The sequence below is a fragment of the Acinonyx jubatus genome, chromosome B4, assembly GCF_027475565.1.
Source record: "Acinonyx jubatus isolate Ajub_Pintada_27869175 chromosome B4, VMU_Ajub_asm_v1.0, whole genome shotgun sequence".
Lineage (NCBI taxonomy): Eukaryota > Metazoa > Chordata > Mammalia > Carnivora > Felidae > Acinonyx > Acinonyx jubatus.
The window spans coordinates 11,888,979-11,910,543 of record NC_069387.1 but is presented as its reverse complement, the minus strand read 5'-3'; the positions used below and the strand labels follow the sequence as shown (position 1 = coordinate 11,910,543).

Sequence of the window (21,565 nt, the reverse complement as noted above, 5' to 3'; positions counted from 1 at the left end):
GGGGAGGGCGCTTTGCGATGGCCGCCCCGCAGCCTTTTCCCACCAGGTCAGGTTCCGCCCAGGCCTGGAAACCCTCCCAGGAGAGGGGACGCCCCACCCCTCGCCACCCACACCCCCACAGGCTCGGGGTCGCACGGAAGGGGGCCGCGGAAACAGCTTCCAGGGCGGAAAGGGGATCGCCGCCTCGCCGAGCCCCTGCCCGCCCCCTGCCCCCACTCACCCAGCGCCGGCGCTCCGGACTCTCTCGGGGTCACTCCTTCCTCGGCATCGTGCCCGCAGGGGGAGGGCTCCGGACCCGGATGCAGACGCCGACCGGGGCACCGGCCGGGGGCGGCGGCGGCGGCGGGCGCTCGGGGAGCCTCAGGCCGACTTGCTGCCTCGCGACACCGCCCAGCGCAGCTCAGCTGACCGCCGCGCCGGCCTCCGCGTCTCCGCCGGGAATTTCCCGGGCCCCGCCCCCGAATCCCCGCCCCCCCGCCGCCGCGCCCCCCCCACAGGCCACGCCCCTCCTCTCCCCAGCGCGCGTCCCCCGTGGGCAGAGTCAGAGCCCAGCAGCTCTGGTAGGTCGAGGCCCCCGCCCCGGGAAATGAGGGTTACCCTCGTCAGTGGACTGCCGTGACCCGCGGCGCTCATTTAAACAAATTAAAGGAAGTGTGTGGGGGCAGTCTTCTGCGCTGGAGTCGCAGGGGCTCGACCGAAAAAGGAGGACGATCCCAGGCATCCTTGGATGGAAGCCTCGATCTCTATTTAAAAGCTTTACATCTAGATATAGTTAACTGAGCATGCTTGACTTTCCATCCGGCTTTGCCCTTAAAATAGACCTTTAATTAAAGACACAAAGCCTGCAGGGTGCTTCTTGGGCCCTTTGTTCCCAGGGAGGAGGCCAGCTGTTGACGCCTGTATGAATCAGGTGTGCCAAGGCAGGTGGGATTACTGGATGACCTGGACTGTTTGGGGAAGTAGAAGTATTGATTTACTGTACCGGAGGAGGGAAGCTACCTCCGGATTAGATAGAATTAAAAGGGAGGAAACAAGACGAGGAAGGAGGAAGGACCACAATAATTTGCAACCTAAGCACCGAAAGAAGGGTTGAGCAAGGACGCAGACGGAAGACCCCGAAGGCAGCTGATAGCGAGGTCAAGGCGGTGCAGCCGGTGACCCCGCAACGGGACCCCTATGCCAGACAAGAAAACAGAAATGGGAGAGGGGGAGGAAGGGAAAGGGGAGGGTCTGAGAGCAGGTTTGTGCCAAAGATCAGAAAGGACTTAAAATACCAGACATATACCCTAATCTGTAACTCTTGACCCCAGAAGTCTGAGGTTTTATTCTCTGAACTGAAAAATATCAGGCACTAACCCTAACCCTACCCCCTAACCAAGACAAAAACAAAACAAAACAAAACAAAGACTGCATACGGGGGAAGAGCAAGTAGCAATGAAAAGGCTGACGCTGCCCAGCAGGAATACGGCAGCATGTGGTTGTGAGTCCAAACTGCCTACTGGTTGGAAGGAAATGGGGGCGGGGAATCCTAATCCTAACGGGAAAAGGCAGACGCGCCCTCTCCTGGCATCTCGGAAGAATTCGGTTTCACTTTCTAGACCGCCAGCTCGTCAGGCTCCGCCTGCCGGATCTTTGACATCAATCACCCTTGAGTTAACCTCCAGAACTGGGCAGAGGGGTAGCGTAGCAATTCCCGAGTGTCCCTCCTGCGACTGTTAGGGGTGCCTGGGGTGAGTCACACTCCCTTTGGGTTTCTTTCTACTATTTTAAACCATATTAAGGTGAGATAAAAGGAGTATTCGAGAATTTGGGGGCGGGGAGTTACGGGAGGAAGGTCGTACACAGGCTGCACTCGGCTGGGGAGTAGGAAGGTTAGAGTTGAGTTTCTGGTAGAGAAAGTGGTCGAGGTGGTTTTCTCAGCAATGAAGAAAGGGGCCTTTGAAGCATTGAGCACCCCTGCTACTTCTTAGCTGTGTGACCTTGGACAAGTTACTTCATCTTGCTGTGCCACATTCTCTTTATCTGTAAAACCCAGAAAGTTCTGAGGAGCAAAAGCCTTTCAGTTTGCAGGAGATCCGCGTTCACACCACCTTCTCTTCCTCTTCCTCCCCCTCCTCCTTCTCCTCCTCCTTCTTCATGTTTATTTAATTTTGAGAGAGAGAGAGAGAGAGAGAGAACACAACGGGAGGAGGGGCAGAGAGAGGAAGAGGGAAAATCCCAAGCAAGCTCCACGCTGCCAGTGCAGAGCCAGATGCTGGGCTAGAACTCACAAACTGTGAGGTCATCACCTGAGTTGAAATCAAGAGTTGTACACTTAACCGACTGAGCCACCCAGGCGCCCTGCTTCAGACCTTCTTGGGGAGTTATGTTGCAGAAATTACACACTTTGTAATACATTACTGTATCATCTTTCTGAAATCCAAAAATCTCTGAATTCTGAAACCGGGGCTTGCTCCAGAGGCTTTGAATAAGGACTTTGGATCTACAGCGACGACTGCCTAAGGCCGTTGTGAGGATTAAAGGCTAAAACGTGTGAAACAACCCTGGTGCACAATGCCAGCTGCTGTTATGTTGCTGGTGTTGCTGGTGTTAGAGCCCTCTCCGTTTCTGAGCCCGAGTCCAGGGTGGTGCTTCCTTCCTCTCACCCTTCCCTGAGTAGATAGAATCTAAGTGTAGATAAGAAGACTAAAATTATGACACGCTTTTAGCTGTTCACTGATGTGGTCTTGTGGTAGGTGAGCACAAAGCACTGGGGCAGGATATTTAGTGAGATATTAATTTGTTTCATGCTTTCTGTGTTCCCCCCACCCCCCACCCCCGCCCCCGCTCTGTTTGTAGAAGGCAGCTCATCCCTTTGTGGTTCCTGGTTCCTACCTCAAGGACATTTGCAGGATTCTTGGATAAACAGCCTTTCTTCTTGTCTTTTGAGAAAGCCCAATGTCAGTAAATACATGATCTACCCCAGGTGTCCTGGAGGGGAGGGGAGAGAGGCCAGGTGGTGTGTGTTAAAGCAAAATGAACAAAACTTTTAGTTTCTAGAAGAAGAAGAAGAAGAAGAAGAAGAAGAAGAAGAAGAAGAAGAAGAAGAAGAGGGGTGCCTGGGTGGCTCAGTTGGTTAAGCATCTGACTGAGCCAGCTCATGATCTCACAGTTGTGAGATCGAGTCCCACATTGGGCTCTGTACTGACAGTGCAGAGCCTGCTTGGGAGTCTCTCTCTCTCTCTGCCCCTCCCCCCTCAAAATAAATACATAAAAAATGGTTTTTTAAAAAAAGGAAAAGAGTTTTATGTGAGCGCAAGTGAGGACAGCTGCTCTGGATAAATAGTCCTCACAAAGAGGAGAGTGCTCTGGAGAAAAGAATGAGAATGTTTGATGCAGGGTTATATATATGTTGTTTACATCAAGGGTTACAATTCACCACGACATAAGACATTTCAGAAAATTACAAACTTTATCTTATGTTTTAGTATGTACAAGGTTGCGGGCATCAGAGGCATGGGAACTCAGGGGGATTCTTATTCTTATCTCTAGAAATGTTTCTTTTAGGTTATTTACTAATGAAGCAGACGCATAGTGTGTGATCGCAGCAGAAATAGTGCCCCTGTTTTGAAGTTTGGTTAAATCATTCTCACTTTGGTGAAAGTTAAAAACAGGAAGGCAAACCATAAGAGACTCTTTTAACTACAGAGAACAAACTGAGGGCTGCTGGAGGGGAGGTGGGTGGGGGATGGGCTAAATGGGTGATGGGCATTAAGGAGGGCACTTGTCGGGATAAGCACAGGGTTATATGCAAGTGAGGAATCACTGAATTCTACTCCTGAAACCATTATTACACTATATGTTAACTAACTTGAATATAAGTAAATTAACAAAAAAAATATAACTTCCCTGGGAGCCCAGGAGCAGAGCCCACAGCATGAAGAGTTGAAATTTTCTTTATCAGGTGGGAGGCTTTCACAGCAGTTGGACCAAAGTGTGACTCCCCCAAAGTGGAAGAAGTGTAGAGGTTGGTGGCCTCAGGGGCATCAGGCTCAAGGCTCAGACCCTTTGCCTGTTGATGATACTGTGATTGAACATCCCGAATACGGAGAAGTTATTCTGCTTTAAGGTGACGAAAGAAAAAGCATTTGTCAGTTTCTCTTGGAGGCTGGCGGTGTCACAGAGAAACAGCTTAAGGTTCACTGATTCTAAAGTTAAGAATTTCTTGAATAATTTTGTTCTCTGAACCCAGTTTGGCTGCCTTGTGAAATGATTCCCTGCAGTAAACAAACTTTTCATTTATTTCATCATAAAAACTTCCATTCACGTCTGCGTGCTTATGGGAAACATAGGGTAGGTGGGCTAGTAACATGTAAGAAAATTGCAGTAAGATAGTAAACAAAACCCTCTACCATCATAATGTGTTTCCAGTGGAAAGTATTTTGAGTATTTTGAGTGTTTATTTCTTATTATTGTTCACTTGATGAAATGTTTTTGTGCTAAACCATGGATGTTGCAGCTTAACAAAAAAGAAAAATGTAAGAACCCCCCCACCCCCAACTATACTATAGATCTGCCTGTACTATGATTCCATCTATATGAAACATCCAGAATGCAGAAAGCAGGCCTGTGGTTGCCTGGGGTTGGGAATGGCTTTGACTGCCAGTGAGTTCAAAGGGATTTTGGGGGGTGATGAAAATATTCTAAAACGGGATTGTAACGATTATCACACACTCTATTGGCATAATTGAAATCATTTTATTTTTTATTTTTATTTTTGGGACAGAGAGAGACAGAGTATGAACGGGGGAGGGGCAGAGAGAGAGGGAGACACAGAGTCGGAAACAGGCTCCAGGCTCCGAGCCATCAGCCCAGAGCCTGACGCAGGGCTCAAACTCACGGACCGCGAGATCGTGACCTGGCTGAAGTCGGACGCTTAACCGACTGTGCCACCCAGGTGCCCCTGAAATCATTTTTTAATAATTTTTTAACGTTTATTTATTTTTGAGAGACAGAGAAAAACAGAGCACAAGCAGGAGAGGGGCAGAGGGAGACACAGAATCCGAAGCAGGCTCCAGGCTCTGAGCTGTCAGCACAGAGCCCCACGTAGGGCTCGAACCCACAAACTGGGTGAGATCATGACCTGAGCTGAAGTCGGAGGCTTAACTGACTGAGCCACCCAGGCACCCAGCATAATTAAAATCACTGAACTTACAATGGGTGAATTTTGTAGCGTGTAAATTATACCTCAGTAGGTCTGCAAAGCAACACCAGAAAGCACACTGGAGCCTGAAATAAATAAGCATGATGTCTGATAAAAGGGTTACACCCCTTCCTCTGCTCGGCCTGCGGTGTAGTGACCGAGGCAGTCAACTACTCCGTAGCTGAGCCGGATCTGGGCTTTGTTTAAACTCCAATTAGATTCAGCTCACCATTGGCTCCAAATATTCTGAGGATGGCTTCCTCAGTGAAGTTCAACAGCATGACCACGTGACCCAGCAATTTAAGGCCTAGAAACACCCCAAAGCATTGCAGACAGGGGCTCAGGCAAAGGGCATGTATTTCCTCTTACAGATATCTGCCATTGCAGCACCTGCCGGTGGGAGTGAGGTGGGTAGTCGAGGCTTCCATCAGAATGAGGCTCTGGAATCAGAGGCTAACCTGCCACCGGGTTGTGAGCCAAGTACCCCGCGTGCCAGGAGCCGTGGCTTTGCTTTAGGAAAAGCCAGAGCGCAGCGTGTGTGGTCTGTTTTTAATTCCTCTCCTTTGTCTGATGTCTCTAAATCTTGAAACTGCAGACTTTGGGAAGGAGTCATTGTTTATGTTTTAGGTGCTCATCGGCCCTCTGTGAGTATTTAATAAGAATACCATAGTAACACTACTACTTATTAATTACTTCCTGTTCCAATCCGTTATGTCTACACAGAAGCCATCTTAGACCCTGTCACCGTTTCTATCAAGATTAAACATTAAGAGCACAGATTAAACATTAAGTTCTTATTTCATGTTTTGCTTTAGAACTGTTAAGAATTCCCGGAATAAAATTTTCTATTAAAGTACTTATTACAGCCAGTGATTTGGGAACAATAAGACACCACAGCTCTTTGTCAGGGTCTGAAGAGCGCTGCCATTGTCTTAGTTGTGTGTGCGAAGGAGGGAGAAATGGCCTGGGGGGGTCTCATTTTCTTTCTTTTTTTTTTTTTTTAAATTTTTTTTTTTTAACGTTTATTTATTTTTGAGACAGAGAGAGACAGAGCATGAACAGGGGAGGAGCAGAGAGAGAGGGAGACACAGAATCTGAAACAGGCTCCAGGCTCTGAGCTGTCAGCACAGAGCCCGACGCGGGGCTTGAACTCACAGACCGTGAGATCATGGCCTGAGCCGAAGTCGGACGCTTAACCGACCAAGCCACCCAGGCGCCCCAGGGGTCTCATTTTCTAGTAGTTTCTTGCTTCTGATGAAACCCATATGATTTTGTCTTTTTTCCTTCTCACTTTTTGTTTTCCAAAATGAAATTTCTCACTTCTCTGATGTGCATGGTGGAGAAGGGGACACAGCCCTAAGCAACAGGCTACCTAGGCCTGACCTGAGAACACATGAAGTGAGGTAGAGAGGCCGGGACAGGTGATCTCTTAGCTTCTTCCTTCCACTGAAATGCGGCATTCTTTCTGGTTCATTATATTTGGCATTCTAGCTTAGTAGATGCCAAAGCAACTTAATTTCAGTTTAGACTTCTTTCTATTTACTTATCTATTTTATTTATTTAAAATTTATTTTTTAAATTTACATCCAAGTTAGTTAGCATATAGTGCAACAATGATTTCAGGGGTAGATTCCCTAATGCCCCTTACCCATTTAGCCCATCTCCCCTCCCACAACCCCTCCAGTAACTGTTCTCCATATTTAAGAGTCTCTTATGTATTATCCTCCTCCCTATTTTTATATTATTTTTGCTTCCCTCCCCTTATGTTCATCTGTTTTGTATCTTAAGTTCCTCGTATGAGTGAAGTCATAAGATATTTGTCTTTCTCTGATTGACTAATTTCACTTAGCATAATACCCTCCGGTTCCATCCATGTAGTTGCAAATGGCAAGATTTCATTGTTTTTGATTGCCGAGTAATACTCCATTGTATGTATGTACCACATCTCCTTTATCCATTCATCCATCGATGGACATTTGGGCTCTTTCCATACTTTGGCTATTGTCGATAGTGCTGCTATAAACATGGGGGTACATTTGAAACAGCACACCTGTATCCCTTGGGTAAATACCTCGTAGTGCAAATGCTGGGTTGTAGGGTAGTTCTATTTTTAATTTTTTGATAGACTACTTTCTTATGTTAATCACAGTTCTCTAGAGAAACAACCGATTGGATATATGTGTGTATGTGTTTATACAATTTTATTTTGATTTTGTAATGTGAATTATAGATGTAATAATCTATTCATTATAAGGAAAATTGGCTCATGCATTTATAGAGCCTGATAAGTTTCTAGATCTGCAGTTGGCAAGCTGAGATCCAGGGGAGTTGATGGTGTAGTTCCAGTCCAAAAGCTGGCAGGCTTGAGATCCATGAAGTTGTTGTTTCAGTTTGAGCCCGAAGGCAGGAAAAAAACGATGTCTCAGCTCAAGGCAGTCAAGAAGGAAGAATTCCTTCTTATTCGGGTGAAGGTCAGTCTTCAGTTCTATTCAGGCCTTCAACTGACAGGATGAGACCCACCCACACTAAGGAGGGCAATCTGTTTTATTCTGTCTTATCAATTCAAATAAACTCATCCCCAAATAGCCTTATGGAGATACCCAGCATAGTGTTTTTCCAAATATCTGGGTACCCCATGGCCCGGTAAAGTTGACACATAAATTAACTGTCTTATTTCTGTAGAGGCTGGTTTAATGCCTGGCTAGTTAAGTGATCATAAATGATTTTGCAATTGGAAAAGTCACAAGTCCCCTGTTTTCATGAGAAAGTACATTCATGCATGGCTTTCAACTAGATAATGATAAACCTGGTTACAAAACCTTAGCTGGATTGCCCATGACCTTTTGTACCCACAAAACCTCAGCATTGCCCTCACCAGACTACATTAACCCTTTTCTGGTTTTGTGGCTGGAGGTCCTGATCCCCTTGTCATAGGCCAGTAGACAGTTACTAAGTTTATAGATACGATGTCCTGCTGAGCAGTAAATCAGCTTTCTCTGAGGTTGGTCTCCTCAGGTCTTAACAGCTGGGTGCCAGGAGCCCAGTTCTTTCTTTCCTAAGGTCCATGGGTCAATTCTCCACCTAACAGAGCTTTAAATTTCACCACCCGTTACTCCATTGATATTTCTGACCTCATTCATTCCTCTTACCGGTTCCATTGGAAACTCAGGGGGCGGGAAATGACTTTGATTACACAGGGAGTCATTCCACTGTGGAAGTCACATAAAGCAATTCACGTAAAGCAGTTCTCACCACGTTAATATGACCTGACCCCAGGAAGATGGGAAAAAGTCCCAGCCAAAATATACTTCTTGCAGAGACGGTTGGATATTCATGGACTATTATGGCATTGGTGGCCAGTTTTGAAAGCTGACGGCAAAAACTCTAATAGAAAGGTCTATTTGTGAACTTGGAAGTGCTGAGGCATTATTTCCTAATGCAGTGATTTCATAGATCTCACATAAATTTAGAGCTTTCCATTCACTGGATCTTACTGAAATTCTGGGGAACTGCTTCTTTCTGTTTATCGTAGAAAAAAGGGAAGGAGTCTGTGTGAGTCTTTGTAGAAAACGATTTCCTGTCTACCTTGGCTCACGTCTTCATGAATTTTTGTATTCACCTTCAGTGCAAAAGTATATTTCAGTTGATTCTGAAGCATACCTTGTTTGTCCCACCCTCACTGTCTGTGCCACCAGCCTTTCCCACTGGAAGGCTGTGTGACAGCAGTGACTCCTTGGTGTGCTTTCAGTGTCGGTTGTGACCTTTACAGAGCCTTTTGCATTTAACATCATTTCTAACATGGTAATAAAATTTTTGTCTATTAGAGGAATTTCAGGGATCCACTGGCAGGGAGGACTTTTTTTAAGGTTGGGCCCTTCCCAGTAAGCCTGAAATTGGACACATAGGGGACCTCGATCTCAGCTACAAAAAAGTCATATATGTGACTCATAAAATGGGGGACACACTTGGGAGCTTTTATACGTGAAGTGGACAGAATTTCAGGATGGTGAGATGTGACTGTGGTAAGAAGAAGAGAGTAGTTAAAACAATGAATAATTTCTGCCTTGGGTGGGGGGCACCTGGGTGGCTCAGTCAGTTAAGCGTCCAACTCTTGGTTTCATCCCAGGTCATGATCTCACAGTTTGTGAGATCGAGCCCCATGTTGGGCTCTCCACTGGTGGCACAGCCTACTTGGGATTCTCTCTCTTTCTCTGCCCCTTCCCCACTCTCTCTCTCTCTCTCTCTCTCTCTTGAAATAAATAATAATAAAAATGGAATCTCTGCCCTGGGTGATTGGGTAGATGGTGGAATCATTAGCTGAGATGGGAAACACAGATGGGCAGCATTGGTGGGAAGATGGTTAGTCCTGTCTGAGGAATTTGAAAAATGTGTGGGGCAGGTGAGTCAAGTACCTATAGGTAGGTGTGTGAAGTCCCTGTGGTTCAGGGAGTGAACATTTGGGAAAATGAACCTCAGGAGAGAGATTAGTGTCCAAAGCCGCAGAGCCATCCAAAGATTGGGAGCCGAGAAGTAAGTTTGAAATTTGGAGACTTTAGCCAATCTATTCCATTGACTTCAAAAGAATAAAGCAATAATACTCAACTGTTGGGATGTGCTCTTTATTTGATTAAACACCAAATTAAAAGCCAAATCATAAACTCATTATGTAAAAATGACTCTCTACAGATTTGGCCATTATATGTAAGCTGCATGATACAGTTTATATGGTCAGCTATGTATTTCTTGGACCTTAATCAGACCCTGGAGAATTTGAAGAGAGCATTTGTTCTAAACCTAATTCTACACGTATCTCAATGCTTAGTTAATAAAGAAATGCTTTCTTCCTTCCCATTCCTGTCTCCTTGATGCTGTTTGATGCCTCATTGGCTTCCTTTGCCTAATTTTTTGGAGACAAGAACAGGTAGATGAGAGACAATGTGTCTCTTTTTATTCACTTGGTGGCTTTGGTTATTTCTCGAATGTCATCTCTGGGAGATCTGCAGCTTGGTTTCCATCCTTGGTGCTCATTTTACCTTTCAAGATCAAGAACTCATTTCTCAATACGATTCATCCTACTTAGTGGCTCGTGCTAATTACAGTTGAGATTGCTTGCTTCCACTGCATTTTAGAGGATGTCATCTTATCATGCTCCTCTCTGGTGTTTGTAAACACTGGCTTGCTCATTTCATATTTCCCCTTCGTTTATTCCAAGATTGATATCTCCGCCACAGAATTGGAATCCTTCTATCTTTGGAGCGGCATGCAAATCCTTTCTATCCTTCTCAACGCTGTTTCTAAACTGTTGAATCTTTTTATGATAATTAAGAACCAGTTTTAAAAAAGCCAGTGAAAATGACTAAGCCATGATTAAGACTGCCCAACCTTTCTGGATATATAAATTCACTGCAGTTTAGTCTTGCCAGGCTGTGGGTGAGGCTGCCGTGCACAGTTGTGCAGGCTACTCGTGGCACCGCGGTGTTTGGCCACAGGGACGAATGCAGGCTGCAGGCACCCAGCACTGTCCTCACCAAGCCACCCACCTTGGTGTGTGGCTGCATCTCCTCAGGGAATCAATTCCTTTTTCTATTTTTTAAAAATGATTGTTTGTTGGGGCCCCTGGGTGGCTCAGTCGGTTAAGCGTCTGTCTCAGGTCATGATCTCATGGTCCATGGGTTTGGGCCCCACATCGGGCTCTGTGCTGACAGCTCAGAGCCTGGAGCCTGCTTCGAATTCTGTTTCACTCTCTCTCTGCCCCTCCCCCACTAACATTTATTTATTTATTTTGAGAGAGAGGGAGAGAGAGAGAGAGAGAGCAGGGGTGAGGCAGAGAGAAAGGGAGAGAGACACTCCCAAGCAGGCTCCACGCTGTCAGCACAGACCCCGATGGGGGCTTGATCTCAGGAACCACAAGGTCATGACCTGAGCCGAAAACAAGAGTCAGATGCTTAACCGATGGAGCCATCCAAGCACCCCTCCTTTTTCTAATTTATACAAAGGCACTGCATTGATCCGTGGAGTCCTGAATTTGATCATTTTAGGTAGCTCCTCAGCCTATGATACTATCACCAAAGACAGGAAGCAGAACAGACCTTGTCTTAATGCGAGCACACCCAGAAAGTCTGGAAGAACATAAATCTGACCTTCTGCTTCCACCTATATGTTCCAGCTCCTACAGAGCCCACAAGGGGGTGTAGCCACGGGTGCTCTGCTATGTGACTGGCTCCCTGCTCCTCTTCTCCACTGGTGCCAGACCATACTTGCTTCAACATGGCCATCTAAGGAGGTAAGCCCCTTCCCATTCAGACTTCCTGTTCCCCCTCTCATCACACATAACCCTTCTGTGCTTTTCTCTTACCCACCCCATGTGCCATCTGGTCTTGTCACTGAGTGCCCTGTTGTTGATTCCTCATGGGGGGAAATGCAGGGCTGAGCACAGAGAAGGGACAGGGACAGCATATCCCAATTGCCTTTTATGCTCTCCCCTCTATTTCTTTTTTTGAAGTTTCTTTATTTTGAGAGAGAGAGCGTATGAGCAGGGGAGGGGCAGAGAGAGAGGGAGAGAGAGAATCCCAAGCAGGCTCTGTGCTGACAGCACAGAGTCTGATGTGGGGCTTGATCCCATGAACTGTAAGATCATGGCCTGAGCTGAAACCAAGAGTCAGATTCTTTTTTTTTTTTTAATTTATTTATTGTTTAATTTACATCTAAGTTAGTTAGCATATGGTGCAACAATGGTTTCAGGGGTAGATTCCTTAATGCCCCTTACATTTAGACTATCCTCCCTCCCACAACCCCTACAGCACCCCTTTGTTTGTTCTTGAAGACTCTTTTACATTTTGTTCCCCTCCTTATTTTTATATTATTTTTGTTTCCTTCCTCTTATGCTCATCTGTTTTGTATCTTAAAGTCCACATATGAGTGAAGTCATATTATATTTGTCTTTCTCTGACTAATTTCGCTTAGCATAATACCCTCTGGTTCCATCCATGTAGTTGCAAATGGCAAGATTTCATTCTTTTTGATTGTCGGGTAATACTCCATTGTATATATATACACCACATCTTCTTTATGCATTCATCTGTCAATGGACATTTGGGCTCTTTCCATACTTCGGCTATTGTTGATCGTGCTGCTATAAACATTGAGGTGCATGTGTCCCTTCAAAACAGCATCCCTGTACTCCTTGGATAAATACCTAGTAGTGCAATTCCTGGGGCATAGGGTAGTTCTATTTTTCATTTTTTGAGGAACCTCCATACTTTTTTCCAGAGTGGCTACACCAGTTTGCATTCCCACCAGCAGTACAAAAGAGATCCTCTTTCTCCGCATCCTCGTCAACATCTGTTGTTGCCTGAGTTGTTAATGTGAGCCATTCTGGCGGGTGTGAGGTGATATCTCATTGTGGCTTTGATTTGTATTTCCTAGATGATGAGTGATGTAGAGCATTTTTTCATGTGTCTGTTGGCCATCTGGATGTCTTCTTTGGAGAAGTGTCTATTCATGTCTTTTGCCCATTTCTTCACTGGATTATTTGTTTTTTGGGTGTTGAGTTTGAGAAGTTCTTTATAGCTTTTGGATACTAACCCTTTATCTGATACGTCATTTGCAAATATCTCCTCCCATTCCATCGGTTGCCTTTTAGTTTTGTGGATTGTTTCCTTTGCTGTGCAGAAGCTTTTTATTTTGATGAGGTCCCAATAGTTTATTTTTGCTTTTGTTTCCCTTTCCACTGGAGATGTGTTGAGTAAGAAGTTGCTGTGGCCGAGGTCAAAGAGGTTTTTGCCTGCTTTCTTCTCTAGGATTTTGACAGCTTCCTGTCTTACATTGAGGTCTTTCATCCATTTTGAGTTTATTTTTGTGTATGGTGTAAGAAAGTGGCCCAGGTTCATTTTTCTGCATGTTGCCGTCCAGTTTTCCCAGCACCGCTTGCTGAAGAGACTGTCTTTATTCCACTGGATGTTCTTTCCTGCTTTGTCCAAGATGAGTTGGCCATACATTTATGGGTCCATTTCTGGGTTCTCTATTCTGTTCCATTGATCTGAGTGTCTGTTCTTGTGCCAGTACCATACTATCTTGATGATTACAGCTTTGTAATACGTCTTGATGTCTGGGAGTGTGATGCCTCCAGTTTTGGTTTTCTTTTTCAAGATTGCTTTGGCTATTCAGGGTCTTCTCTGGTTCCATACAAATTTTAGGATTTTTTGTTCTAGCTCTGAAGAATGCTGGCATTATTTCACTAGGTATTGCATTGACTATGTAGATTGCTTTGGGTAGTATTGACATTTTAACAATGTTTGTTCTTCCAATCCAGGAGCATGGAATATTTTTTTGTGTCTTCTTCAATTTCTTTCATCAGCTTTGTATAGTTTTCAGTGTATAGATTTTTCACCTCTTTGGTTATGTTTATTCCTAGGTATTTTATGGTTTTGGGTGCAATTGTAAATGGGATCGATTCCTTGATTCCTCTTTCTGTTGCTTCATTATTGGTGTATAGGAATGCAAACGATTTGTGTGCATTGATTTTATATCCTGCAACTTTGCTGAATTCATGGATCAGTTTTTAACAGTTTTTTTTTGGTGGAGTCTTTTGAGTTTTCCATATTGAGTATCATGTCATCTGCGAAGAATGAAAGTTTGACTTCCTCCTGGCCGATTTGGATGCCTTTTATTCCTTTGTGTTGTCTGACTTCCAAGGCTAAGACTTCCAGTACTATGTTGAATAACAGTGGTAAGAGTGGACATCTCTGTTGTGTTCCTGACCTTTGGGGGAAAGCTCTGTTTTTCCCCATTGTGGATGTATAAGCAGTGGGCCTTTCATATACAGCTTTTATGATCTTGAGGTATGGTCCTTCTATCCCTACTTTCTTGAGGGTTTTTACCAAGAAAGATGCTGTATTTTGTTAAATGCTTTCTCTGCATCTATTGAGAGGATCATGTGGTTCTTTTCCTTTCTTTCATTCATGTGATGAATCACATTGATTGTTTTGCAGATATTGAATCAGCCCTGCATCCCAGGTATAATTCCACTTGGTCATGGTGAATAATTCTTTTAATGTATTGTTAGATCTGGTTGGTTAGTAACTTACTGAGAATTTTGCATCCATGTTCATTAGGGAAATTGGTCTATAGTTCTCCTTTTTAGTGGGGTCTTTGTCTGGTTTTAGAATCAAGTTAATCCTGGCTTCATACAGTTTGGAAGTTTTCCTTCCATTTCTATATTTTGGATTTCTTTACTGGTAATGGGACTGTTTAAATTTTCTATTTCTTTCTGTTTGAGTTTTGGTAGCTTATATGTTTCTAGGAATTTGTCCATTTGTTCCAGATTTCCCATTTTATTGGTGTATAATTGCTCATAATATTCTCTTATTATTGTTTGTATTTCTGTAGTGTTGGTTGTGATCTCTCCTCCTTCATGCTTGATTCTATTTATTTGGGTCCTTTCCTTTTTCCTTTTGGTCAAACTCACTAGGGGTTTATCAATTTTGGTAATTCTTTCAAAGAACCAGCTCCTGGTTTCATTGATCTGTTCTACTGTTTTTCGGTTTCGATAGCATTGATTTCTGCTCTGATCTGTATTATTTCCTGTCTTCTGCTGGTTTTGGGTTTTATTTGTTGTTCTTTTTCCAGCTCTTTGAGGTATAAGGTTAGGTTGTGTATCTGAGACCTTTCTTCCTTCTATAGGAAGGCCTGGATTGCTATACACTTCCCTCTTATGACCCCCTTTGTTGTGTGCCAAAGGTCTTGGGTGGTGGTGTTATCATTTTCATTGGCTTCCATGTACTTTTTAATTTCCTCTTTAATTTCTTGGTTAGAAATTCATTCATTCTTTAGTCTCCAAGTATTTGTTATCTTTCCAAGTTTTTTCTTGTAGTTGATTTCAAGTTTCATAGTGTTGTGGTCTGAAAATATGCACAGTATAATCTTGATCTTTATTTACTTGTTGAGGGCTGATTTGTGTCCCAGTATGTGATCTAGTCTGGAGAATGTTCCATGTGCACTTGAGAAGAATGTGTATTCTGCTGCTTTAGGATAAAATGTTGTGAATATGTATGTTAAGTCCATCCGGTCCAGTGTGTCATTCAAAGCCATAGTTTCCTTGTTGATTTTCTGTTTAGATGATCAGTCCATTGTTGTAAGTGAGGTGTTGATGTCCCCTATTGTTATGGTATCATTATCAATGAGTTTCTTTATGTTTGTGATAATTAATTTATATGTTTGGGTGCTTCCACATTTGGCACATAAATGTTTACAGTTGTTAGGTCTTCTTGGTGGATAGACTGCTTAATTATGATATAATGCCCTTCTTCATCTCTTGTTACAGTCTTTATTTTAAAATTTAGATTGTCTGATATAAGTATGGCTACTAAGGCTTTCTTTTGGCGACCATTAGCATGATAGATGGTTCTCCATCCCCTTATTTTCAATCTGAAGGTGTCTTTAGGTCCAAAATGGGTCTCTTGTAAACAGCATATAGATGGATCTTGTTTTCTTATCCATTCTGTTACCCTATGTCTTTTGATTGGAACATTTAGACCATTGATGTTTAGAGTGAGTACTGAAAGATACAAATTTATTGCCATTATGTTGCCTGTAGAGTCAGAGTTTCTGGCAGTGTTCTCTGGTCCTTTCTAGTCTTTTTGTTGCTTTTGGTCTTTTTGTTTTTGTTTTGTTTTTGTTTTTTGTCTTTTCTCCCCTCAGAGAGTCCCCCTTAAAATTTCTTGCAGGGCTGGTTTAGTGGTCACAAACTCCTTTAATTTTTGTTTGTCTGGGAAACTTTGAATCTCTCCTTCTATTTTGAATGACAGCCTTGCTGGATAAAGAATTCTTGGCTGCATATTTTTCCAATTCAGCACACTGAATATATCCTGTCACTCCTTTCTGGCCTATCAAGTTTCTGTGGATAGGTCTGCTGCGAATGTGATCTGTCTTCCCTTGTAGGTTAAGGACTTTTTTCCCCTTGCTGCTTTCATGATTCTTTCCTTGCCTGAGTATTTTGTGAATTTGACTATGACATGCCTTGTTGATGGTCAGTTTTTGTTGAATCTAATGGGAGTCCTGTGTGCTTCCTGGATTTTGATGTCTGTGTCTTTCCCCAGGTTAGGAAAGTTTTCTACTATGATTTGCTCACATAACCCTTCTATGCCATTTTCACTCTCTTCATCTTCTGGGACCCCTTTGATTCTGATGTTGTTCCTTTTTAATGAGTCACTGATTTCTCTAATTCTTAAATTGTGCTCTTTTGCCTTAGTCTCCCTCTTTTTTTCTGCTTCATTATTCTCCATAAGTTTGTCCTTTATGTCGCTGATTCTTTGCTCTGCCCCATCCATCCTTGCCACCTTGGCATACATTCAAGATTGCAGCTCAGTTATAGCATTTTTTAATTTCATCCTGACTAGCTTTTACTTCATCTTCCTAGAAAGGGATTCTAGTCTGTTTTCAACCCCAGCTAGTATTCTTATTATTGTGATACTAAACTCTAGTTCAGACATCTTGCTTGTATCTGTGTTGATTAAGTCCCTGGCTGTCATTTCTTCCTGTTCTTTCTTTTGGGGTAAATTTTTCATTTCAGCATTTTGAAGGAAGAAAAGGAATTAATAAAGTTAAAAAAAATTAAAAATTAAAAACAGCACAAAGAAATCAAATAAAGGATGCTAGATCCTAGGTGTGTTTTGATCTGGCTGTTGAAAGAAGCTTGATAGATTAGAGAAAAAAGGGAAAGATAAGAAAAAAAAGAAGGAAAAAAAGAAATGTTTGAAAATTTGAAAAATGAATACAATAAAATAGAATAAAATGAAATGATGAAAGTAAAATAGAATTTTTAAAATTCACAAAAATGTATAAAATATAATAGAAAAATTAAGGAAAAATCTTTTTAATAAAAATGGAAAATAAAATAAATTTTTTATCTTTCTGTATTCAAGAATAAGAAAAGGAAGAGAAAAAAATTGAATAAAAGGACAAGCAAACAGAATGAGACATGGTTGAAATTAAATCTGTTTCCCCTAGAAGTCAAACTGTGAAGCACTTTATAGTCTGTAAACTAAGCAAGTGGAGAGACTTGTGTTTGTCAAGAGTGGTTGGTCAGGGTTTAGTGTAATGGCTCCGTTCTCCACTAGATGGTGCTGCTCAGCTTACTGGGATGGATTGCTGTAGCGCTTATAGGCGTGTATGCGTGAGAGGGGTGAAAATGGTGTTACCCAGCTACCCAGTCTCTAGTATCAGAACTCTGTGCTCTCCCTGACTGGCAGTCGAGCACCCCTCCTTTGTCTCCGGCTTCCGTCTACTCCCTGCTTCTACACTGTCCATGACCATGCCATCAGGCTGCCAGGTAGCACCTCCCTCCTGAGTTTTATCTCAGATGTGGCTGTGTTTCCTGACCCCTCACTTCTGAGGGACTGTGGCTTTGACCTGCTCAGACCGTCTTGGGGAGGGTGTCACTCAGCAATGGCTGGGTGCCCACCCACCCCAGGAACATTTGGGAGACCGTGCTGCTGCCAATGCCCAGAGACTGTGGCTGGGTGCCAGCCCGCCCCAGAAAAGGTTAACGCGATTGTGTAGCAGCAGAGTTTCAGAGTTTATGGAAAATTACAACACACATCTGGTACCAGGCTTCCCTCTTAATGTCCTTGTTCCAGCACCAGCGAATGTGGTTGTTCTCCAGGGTCCACTGGGACCTTTGCTTGTGGGGTGGCCGCACAGCCTCTACCAAATGTCCTCCCAACAGGGGAACCACCTCTCCCTGGGTGGCCCAAGGACTGCCCGGACTTCACTCTGTTCCTGGGGATTTTCCCTTCCCACCAGAGCACCGCCAGGTATTGAGCTGCGGAGTTTCAGACTCTGCGCTCCCCCTGTTTATAGAGTCTTAATGGAATTTAAATCCTCTCCTTTCTCCTTTCTCCCTTTTCTTGTTCAGTCCCTGAGGCTGTTTCCACTTTTCCACTTTCTCTCCAGCTAATTTTGGGGGGGGTGCTTTTCCCATATTCTCCAAACCACCCCCCCGCCCCCGCCATCTCTGTCCTCTCTCCACAAGCAAAAACAGCTCCCTGCCTTCCACAGCTTCTCTCTCCTCCAGTTCACCTCTCTGCGCTGTGTACCTGCCGAGGTCTGTGGTTCAGGTTGTGCAGATTGTTGTATTAATCCTCAAATCAATTTTCTAGGTGTGCAAGATGGTTATGTGTTGATCTGGCTGCATTTCAGGGACAAGAGATGCAAAAAAAAAAAAAAACCTTCCATGCTGTTCTGCCATCTTGACCCCTCAAGAGTCAGATTCTTGACTGACTGAGCCACCCAGGTGGCCCTGGGAACTCTATTTCTGAGACTCTCTTGCCATTAGGCTTAGGACAGGGCTTCGAAGGTACATCTGTGCCAGACTGGGAGAATTGTGGCCACACAGTGTTGGCTTCAACACATGGATTTGCAGCCCCTTTCATATTCCTCTGATGGCTCTCAGTCCCCAGGTTGTGGACATCTGTGACCACTGACAGTCCTTTTCTGCATTTTGCTGATCTCTGGGTGGGACCTTCAACTTCCTGACTTCTGGACCATAGCTCTGGGGACAAACCTGGAAATTAGGGGTGAAACCCCTGATACCCTTGTAGGTGCCTTTGTAGGGAATTAGAGTTTTATCCGTAACTCCCCAAATATTAACAACAACTGCCCTGGGGTGCCTGGGTAGCTCAGATGGTTAGGCCCCTGATTCTTGGTTTCAGCTCAGATCATGATCTCACAGTTTGTGGGATCAAGCCCCACATTGAACTCCACACTGACAGCACAGAGCCTGCTGGGGATTCTCTCTCTCCCTCTCTCTCTGCCTTTCCCCTGCTCACTGTCTCTGTCTCTCTCTCAAAATAAATAAATAAACTTAAAAAAAAAAGAACAACTGCCTCACATTTAAATATCGATAAGACTGGCTTGAAATCATTATGCCATCTTTAGAAATATCTGGAAAGAATGATTACCCATGTATTTTGCATTTACACCTTATAAGTTTGGGGCTTCCTTTCATTGGTCATTGATATAGGATGGATTTACCAAGTAAAAGCTGCCTGATTATAAACACCCTGAGGGACTAAGATTGTTCTGTTTATCCTATTGGCCATCTTTTCCTTTCTTGGGCCTTCCTCCCTTGGCCTAGAAACATAAGGCAGTCCCTACCATTCTAAAAATAACTCCATCACTAAGTAAGCAAGGCCTCTCTTAGTTCTGCTTTTCTCTTTACAACCATCAACCACCTTTTCTAATTAATTTCCTGTACCCTGATGTCTTACGTGATATTGGACTCCCTGAATTTCCAATGTTTTTTTGGGATTTTCATAGGTTTTTGGCCTCAAAGGAGAGATTATGGGTTACAAAGTCTCTGTTAAGCAAAATTTAGGACACTATTCTATCCGTGGCCTTTACCTTGCTGATGTGCATTATTCACATGGAGTTCAGTATTTCCTAAATGTTTCTGGGTGAGAACCCTTTTGCTCTGTCCAAGATCACTGAGGACCTCCTATCGCTAAATTCAATGGATGTGTAACAGGATGTAGGATTGTTTTTAGCAGAAGATGACATTTCAAAATGTTAGCCCTTGCTATTTCTGGCTTGGGGACACCCCAGCGATCTTGCAGCAGACCTTCTTTGTTCTGGGAAGAGCCACAGGAGTTCCCCCTTTTAGTTCCTGAGCAACAGCATTTCTGGGCAGAGTGTGCACTAACATGCTTACTTATTAATTTTTCCTTGGGCAAGGGTCAGGGGGCCCTGGCTTGAGGTAGACCCCACACCTTGACCCATAGCTGAAGGTTGCCAGAACAATTTCAGGAAGAACTGATACTGACACTAGAGATTTCTCTCTCTCTTTCTCTCTCTCTCTCTCTCTCTCTCTCTCTCTTTCTCTCTCTCTGTTTCTATTTTAGAGAGAGAGACAGAGAGAGAGCACTCAAGTGGGGGAGAGGGGGCAGAGGGAGAGAGAGAGAATCTTAAGCAGGCTTCAGGCTCAGCACAGAGCCCAATGCAGGGCTTGATCCCTTGATCCTGGGATCAGGACCTGGGCTGAAATCAAGAGTTGGATGCTCAACTGATTGAGGCACCCAGGGTCTCTGAGGGGGCTCAGAAAATAGAACACACTGACATGCATTATTCACACAGATTCAGTATTTCCTGAATACTTTTTAAAAATGTTTATTTATTTTTGAGAGAGAGAGAGAGAGAGAGAGAGAGAATGAGTGGGGGAGGGGAAGAGAGAGGGGGGACAGAGGATCTGAAGCAGGTTCTGCTCTGACAGCACAGAGCCTGATGTGAGGCTCAAACTCACAAACCATGAGATCATAACAGCCAAAGTCGGACGCTTAACTGACTGAGCCTCCCAGCCGCTCCTTCTGAATGCTTTTGACTGAGACTCCGTCAGCTGTGTCTAAGATCTTCCTCCCTGCCTGGCTTCTGAACAAATTGAGAAATCAGGCAAGGGAGAGGGGCACATGGAGAATTAACATTTTCCTTCATGACTGATGAAGGCTTGGCTGCAGGGTGTGGCTCATCTACTGGGAAACTTGACTTGCTAAGTTTTTATGGACACGTCCACTGGGGCAGCCCTGGCTACCACACCCCTGGGGCCCTGGAGGAGCAAAGCAGAGCCCATGCTCTTGTGGACAAGCAACTCCCTCTGAAGAGGAGAAAAAGAAGGGAAGAAATAAATGTGTGTGATTGATTCTTCCCAAATTTATCACTCAGATGAGTCACCCCACTGCACCTGGGTTGAAGTAAATGAATGTACAGAAAGATCCAGGAGGGTGACCTCAGTAAGTACCTTCCTGGCTCCCTTCCTAGAGGAAATACCTGAAATAGGGAAACTGTGTCCCCTTGAAATAGATTAGCATGACTAATGAGATAGGCAGAACTAGACCAAGGCCAGCTGGTCAGAAGGTACCTTGGGGTACCTGATGGGAGGGGAGGGGCTTTCCACGCCCAGCAGGTAATTGATGCTGTCATTGCTTCTGTCCCAGGCACACCAGAATCATAGGGGAGATGGCTGTTGTGTGTTTGTGTGTGTGTGTGTGTGTGTGTGTGTGTACACAGAGCAGCACCTTAGAGCTATGGCCTACGTTAGCATGTAGTAACCTTGGGGATAGATGGAGGCAACTCTACCCCCCATATCTCACATTGTTGGCCGCAGCCTCAGAAATCCTTGATTTCAAGCACTTCTGGCAGAGAACTGGTGGCTGTTAGCAGAGACACGTTGGGGGACCGGCCACCCCTTCTGCCCCTTCTCTGTTAAATGAGTCTTATTGGGATCCATATCTTCATTGGTATCGCCGTGTGTGGGGTTCTTAGACTCTACATGAGGTAGGAACCCTAAGAATGTCAGAATGGTCTGTTGGCATTTGGAGGACTGGGACTATCCTG

At 44.2% G+C, this 21,565-nt stretch overlaps 2 protein-coding genes across 13 annotated transcripts in view; one reads left to right on the top strand and one right to left on the bottom strand.

The window, feature by feature from the left end:
- The window catches only part of OPTN (optineurin), a 39,229-nt gene extending 38,871 nt beyond the window's left edge, over window positions 1-358 (bottom strand). For all 5 annotated transcript variants that reach the window (XM_027073429.2, XM_027073428.2, XM_027073431.2 and 2 more), the window contains exon 1: window positions 221-358. The gene's annotated coding sequence lies outside the window, so the exon portion shown is untranslated. The remainder of the gene's footprint in view (window positions 1-220) is intronic.
- Window positions 359-1,686: 1,328 nt separating this feature from the next.
- CCDC3 (coiled-coil domain containing 3) overlaps window positions 1,687-21,565 on the top strand; it is a 192,370-nt gene continuing 172,491 nt past the window's right edge. For 4 of the 8 annotated variants that reach the window (XM_053225300.1, XM_053225299.1, XM_053225298.1 and 1 more), the window contains exons 1-3: window positions 1,761-1,781; window positions 3,944-4,108; window positions 11,349-11,465. The gene's annotated coding sequence lies outside the window, so the exon portion shown is untranslated. Of the gene's footprint in view, window positions 1,731-1,760; window positions 1,782-3,943; window positions 4,109-11,348; window positions 11,466-21,565 lie in introns of those variants that run through there. The other 4 variants (XM_053225305.1, XM_053225303.1, XM_053225301.1 and 1 more) reach the window with 2 other exon arrangements.